We start from the raw sequence: 6609 nt of genomic DNA on the forward strand, positions 1-6609 counted from the left end.
CCAAGCAGGTCCCTGAATAACAGGCACTCTTAATAATACGTTTGAGAAGTGTGGCTTTCCCCAGAAACTCCAGGCAGTCACTTATTCCTCATTTTGACAAAGCAGCATCCAACTTCAGGCACAACTGCATGTATAACTGTACATGCAGCTGAATAGTCATAAACATGCCACATACAAAGACATGTCAAAAAGACATTTTTCTTCCCCAAAGCATGACCCCAGGAAGCCATTAAACCAAGCATGAGTTTCTGCTGCAGGTCCTGAGCCTATGGAACACTAACAGTGATTCCACTTAGGATGTACAGCATCATCCACTGACCAGGGTTTGCTGCACACCTAAACTATCATCCTCACTTTATTACAGCAATCTGTATGGATGAACATGTCCTCTTTCAATAGAACACAAATTATGAGGATTAGGCCAAGTACAACACAGCTGCTGGTAATGCCTATCTGCAGACAAGTGGAAGAACTTCACAGACCCATACCACTGGTCTCTCCTGAGGCCCCAGACTGAGAACTTGGTTGACATATCTTGTTGGCACTGAGAGAACCAGGCTCAGCGGTAGGCCTTGTTGAATATAGACACAATTTCATTCAGGAGTGTGTTTAGAATCAGCTGCAAACTCAATGCTATTAAAAGCTCTGCACAGAAGGTATGCAAAAGCTGTTACTAGTTTTCCAGGAACAAAGACGCAGCTGCCCAGGAGCAAGAGCTCTGGAAAGGCAGCTGTAGGTAAAGGATGAGCTAACAACAAAGAAACAAATACAGTATAGGATGCCCCCCCCCAATAAAAGAACACTGCTGCTCTGATTTTTTTTTAAGAGTCCCCACATACAGTTTTCTAAGAGAGAGAGTCTGCTGCTGTGTGTGAAGATGAGTCGGCCCTGGTGGTAGAAGGACAGGAATGTCAGATAGGATACTGAAGACTGTATAATAGAGTTTCCACAACACTCAGTCAGCTGCTGGGCTCTAGCCGTACCCAGAGCTCTTTTCATGTGGCGTTTTGAAAAAAGGTGGCTGGAGCTGAGTCAGTGGCTTTTTCCGCTGCAGAGGTCCTGCTCAACCACTCTGAGTCTGGCAGCTTCTGGGCTGGTGTGGCTGGTGTGGCTGGATCCCATGCATCTGGGTGTGCTGCACCAGGGCTAGAGAGAGATGCTGTGGCCACTGGTTTCTGTTTCCTCTTAATGTCACGTGAATATGGTGGTCCTCACTGTACATTTGCCTGTCTGGCAGAGCAGTGTGCAGGTGAACACCTTCGGTAAGAAGCATCAGCAAGAAGGTCCAAGGAGTACAGGGGAGAAAGGGGGTTAAATTCGTGTGCACAAGCATAAATGTGAGGAAAATCAGGGGCCAATGCTTTATTCTTTTTTTTTCTGCCAGGGGTCCCTGATGATATGGCTTATCCTCTCGGTTCCCAGAGTGCTTATGCTGGTCTCCTTCCCAACCAGCCTTCTCTGCCCCTTCCGAAGGCATCGGGCTGCGCTCCCAGCAGCCAATTCAAGTGAGCATGATACCCTTTCTGAGCTGGCCGGGAAAGCAAAAGGAATGTGGAATCTGAAAGCTTTTCAAGTCCAGAGTCCATTCTCTCTACCTCACTGTAGTGATCAGGAGCCCACTTGGGCAGAAGATTAGGGACAGTGAATCGGGAACGCATTCTCCTTCATAGAACCAATCACTCTGCTCATCATCCCCTTGCAGTCCTTCATCATTGGTAAAGAGCCCCCCGTGTCGCTGCTGCTACACACACTGCTGGTTTCACATTCTGACATGTTCTCATCAGAGCCCTGTTTCTGGTCATCTGCTTCATACTCCATCCTTTCTTTTCTTCTTGTTTTTCTTTAAAAAGTCCTTTCTGCTGATTCACACAGCCCATGGCCTGTTGAGGTTCAGGGAGTATCTCCTTCCAGGGGGACAAACGCTACTTCTTAGCGGACTTGAACCTGCAGCCTCTCTCACAGCTCGAGTCTGACACCTTCAGCTTCTAATGAAGGCTGGCAGCCACCTCTGATGTCACTCTGTTCACCTTACGCCGGCGTCTGAGTGGTCTACAAGATGCATTTTCAGTAAAGGAGTCCGATTCATGCCAAGAATGTTGCTTACTCTTAATGATAGCCTTGAGAGCTGGGTGTCGTTTGTCCACCATTGTGTCATCAGAGTCACCAAAATCGGTGACCAGAGCCACTTCTCGACAGTCCTTGGTGGCATCATCCAGACTTGACTCAGAAGCCTCACTGAAGCAGCAGGTATACTAGGCCAGGTGAGTAAAGTCAGACCTGCGCTTCTGACCTGAGAGCTTTCGAAGCTGCTGCCTCTGCTTCCAGGGGCTCAGGACCATCTCCTCCCTCCCACAGCTCACCATGTTTATTTTGCTCAGATGTCTGCTTCAAGGCTGAGGCTAAGTCCACCAACTCATCCATCAGGCCACATCGGCTGCCGCTGCCGCCTCCACCCCTTGCTGCCTTTGGCGCCCAATCTCCCAGCCAGCCCCGGGTTTCCCCTCTCTGACTTCATTTCCAGTCTCAATTCACTTAAATCTTAACACTCGACTTCAAGAGGCTGAAGAGATGGCTCAGCTGTTAAGAGCACTGGCTGCTCTTGCAGAGGACCCAAGTTCAATTCCCAGCACCCATATGGTGCCTAACAACCATCCAGTAACTCCAGTTCCAGGAGATCCAACACCCTCTTCTGAACTCTTCAGGCATTGCATGACACCAGTGCACTTACATACATGCAGGCAATACACTCATACACATAAAATAAAATAAAAAATAAGCCTTAACTTCAAGTTGGATGTGGTGGTGCAAGCCTTTAATCCCAGCACTCAGAAGGTAGAGGCAGAGGGATCTCTGTGAGTTTGAGGCCAACCTGGTCTACATAGCATAGCCAGTTCCAGGCCAGCTGTAGCTACAGGAAGATCCTGTCTCAAAAAGACCAAGAAAAAAAAAATCAATCAACTTCTACTTCTAGTTCGCTTAATGTTTTCGCTACATGTGTAATTACTTCCTCCACTGAAGTCTTGAACCCTTCAAAGTTGTACATGAAAACTGGAGCCAACTTCTTCAAATTCCTGTTAATTTTGACATTTTCACCTCCTCCCACAAATCATAAATATTAATAGCATCTAAAATTGTGAATACGTTCCCTAAGGTTCTCAATTTTCTTTGCCCACAGCCATCAGAGGGATCATTATTTGTGGACACTATCTCAGGCTTTGTAAAATACAGTTATTAGACAATAAAACTTGAAATTGGAAATTACTGCTCTATTGATGGACTATAGAATGAGCATCATGTTAATAGGCATGAAAACAATGTTAATCTCACTGTACATGCCCACCAGGGCTCTTGGGAGACCAGATGCATTGTCAACAATGGTAAGATTTTTATTTTTATTTTTTAGTCATTTTACTGTAATGAACTCACAAATAAAAAAAATCACAGAATTAGATTAAAGCAAACAAAAATTTGCTCAGTCTCAGGCTCTGTACATCTTAGTGAAATCCTGGACAGTCAGAATGGCCATTAAGAAGCCATTTTGTTTGGGGTTTTACTTTTACTATCAATTACATTGTTATGCATTTATCCAACACAAAATAACAAAAAAAAACTATGACAGAGTAGAAACTAGACAATTAGCTCTATAACCTCTTTCGTGACTTGTGTCATTACACCTGCATCCCATCCTTCCACATGACCTGATATTACTGCTTCCATGGTCTCCTTTCTAAATGTTACACTATACATGTGTACATTATAGGATAGAATCTGCATGTAGTTTTTTCTTTCTTAGTTTGGGTCACCTCATTTAATATTACACTTTCTAAGTCCACCCATTTCCCTGCAAATGTCATGATTTCATTTTTCTTCATAGCTGAATAATATTCTATTTTGTTTATGTGCCACATTTTCATTATCCATTCATTCACTGATGGACATTTAGGTAGGTTCTGATTCCTTGCAATAGTAAATAGAGCAGCAATAAACATGGATATGCATATATCTATAAGGCAGGATATAAATTCCTCCAGTATATGTCCAGGAGTGAAATAATTGAGTCATACGGTAGTTCTATTTTCAATAGAACTCCAAACTGATTTCCACAATCTATATTAATTTACATTCTTATCAGCAGTGAATAACGGTTTCTCTTTTCCCACATCCCTCCAACATTTGCTGTCAGATTTCTTGTAATAGCCATTCTGACTGGGGTGAAGTGGTATATCAAAGTAGTTTTAATGTACATTTACCTAATGACTACAGATGTTGAACAGTTTTTTAAAAAAGAGTTATTGGCCATTTGTGTTTCTTATTTTGAAAACTAGAAAGCTCTTCCGTGCCCCTACATTGGCAGAATTAATATCACAAAAATGGTTATTCTACCAAAATTAATCTACAGATTAAATGAAAGACCCATCCATCAAAATTCTGATGTCTTATTTCACAGATCTAGAAAAAGCAATCCAAGAATTCATACGGAACCACAAAAGACTATAAATAGCAAACACAATCCTAAAGAGTAAAAACACAGAAAGCTGTATCACAATACCTGACCTCAAATTATATTACAGAGCTGGTACTAGCTAAAACCACAGATAGGTAGACCGATGGAACACAACAGAGGACCCAGAAATAAACCAACAAAGCTATGACCACTTAATTTTTGACAAAGAAGACAAAAACATGCAGTGGAAAAAAAAGATAACCTATTCAACAAATGGTGCTGGCAAAACTAGATACCCAATTGCAGAAGAATGAAATTAGATTCATATCTTTCACCTTGTACAAAAATTAATTTGAAATGAATTAAAGACTTTAATTTAAAGCTGAAATGCTGAAACTGTTAGAGGAAGACATAGGGACTGATCTCCAAGACCCTCGGGTAGGTAAGAACGTTTTGAACTGAACTTCAATAGCATAGGAACTAGCCCCAAATATCAACAAATAGAACTACATGAGATTAAAAAGTTCTTACACAATAGCAATATTTTTAAAGGAACTTCTTTTCTGAGCAGGAGTTCTCAACATCAGGCTTAAAATACTTAGTAAATCATGTTGTAAACAGATGACATGTCATCTAGGGTTTGTTGTTCAATTTATAAAGCAAAAGCAGAATAAATTCTGTATAATTCTAAAAGGAAGGTATTCAGAATAGTGAGCATTAGCTTCAATTTAAAGTCACCAGTTACATTAGCCCTAACAAAAGTCATCCTGCCATTTGAACCCTTGAAGGTGGGCATTGAATTCTCTTCCATAGCTACAAGAGCCCTAGGTGACAGCTTCCAAAGTAAAGAAGATATCTTGAGGACACTAAATATCTTTCCTTAGTGTAGCCATCACCTTCATCAGTTATCCAGGCTGGATCTTCTGAATAATCTGCCCAGTTTTTACCTCTAGACTTGCAGCTTCCCTTGCTCTTCATGTTAGGAAGATGGCTTCCTTCTTTAAGCCTCATGAACAACCTCCACTAAGCTTCATGCCTTTCTTCAGTAGCATCCTCACCTCTCTGTGCCCTCAAAGAATTGAAGAGAGTAAGGACTTCACTCTGCACTAGACTTCAACAGTGCAGAAGTCGTGGCTGGTTTGCTCTTCTCTGTGCCCTGCTTGTCTTTTTCCTGTAACAATAAGGCTGTTTCGTGCTCCTATTCATGTGAACTGTTATACAGTTCTGTATATTCCATCCTGAAGCGTCGCCATCTTCCCACTGTCAGCCACTTCAAGGGGTAGCTGTTCTCCAGCTCTGTCCCACAGACACTGTGAATCAGTTCTGGTGCTAGTCTGTCATCTATAAACAGCATTTCTAATGTTCTTCAAGAACATCTCCTTCACATTTACAACTTGGACATTTGGTGCAAAAAACCTAGCCTTGGGCCTATCTTGTCTTTCAACATTCATTCCTCACCAAGGTAAATCACTCCTGTTTGATTAAAGTGAGAAGCATACAACTGTTTATTTCATTAGAACACTTAGAAGCCAATGTAGAATCATTAGTTGACCTAACTCTTGTTTATCAGCCTTTTGAGTAAATTCAAATTGGTAAAATTTCAATGTTCTTATTCCTTGGAGAATCAGGAGGCCTGAGGAAAGCATGAGGGTAAGGGTCCAGTCAGTGGAACAGTGAGAACATACAGCACTTGTCAATCAAGCTTGCATTCCAATATGGTCGTATTTATAGCATCCCAGTACAACTGCAATAGTAACATCAAGCATTGCTGACCACAGACCTTCATAACAGATATAACAGTAATCAAAAAGATTGAATTATCATGAGAATTACCAAGATATGAAACTGAGACATGAAGTGAGCACATGCTGTTGAAAAATAGCACCAATATTCTCAGTTGCTACAAATTTCCAATGTATAAAGAAATACAATAAAAGCAAAGAGTCATAAAACTAGGTACATCTGTAATGGAGAAAGAAGATCCATTATTACATTTATTATTAACACCTTAAAAAATATGTTCTGAAAAGAGCACCATGCCTGGCACAAAATAAAAGTGTGGTGAATGTCAGATGAGTATGAATCTGAATGAAGCACTTCATATGTTCTCAGCAAACTCATCCAGAAAAAGGGGGGGGGCAAAGCAGCTGTGCGATTAAAGCAGC

At 41.5% G+C, this 6609-nt stretch overlaps 1 pseudogene; it reads right to left on the reverse strand.

The window, feature by feature from the left end:
• Window positions 1-1154: 1154 nt before the first annotated feature.
• On the reverse strand, window positions 1155-2629 carry LOC103741378 (annotated as a pseudogene).
• Between the last annotated feature and the right edge of the window lie 3980 nt (window positions 2630-6609).

Source organism: Nannospalax galili, unplaced genomic scaffold (assembly GCF_000622305.1).
Source record: "Nannospalax galili isolate Female #2095 unplaced genomic scaffold, S.galili_v1.0 scaffold139, whole genome shotgun sequence".
In the NCBI taxonomy this organism is placed as follows: domain Eukaryota; kingdom Metazoa; phylum Chordata; class Mammalia; order Rodentia; family Spalacidae; genus Nannospalax; species Nannospalax galili.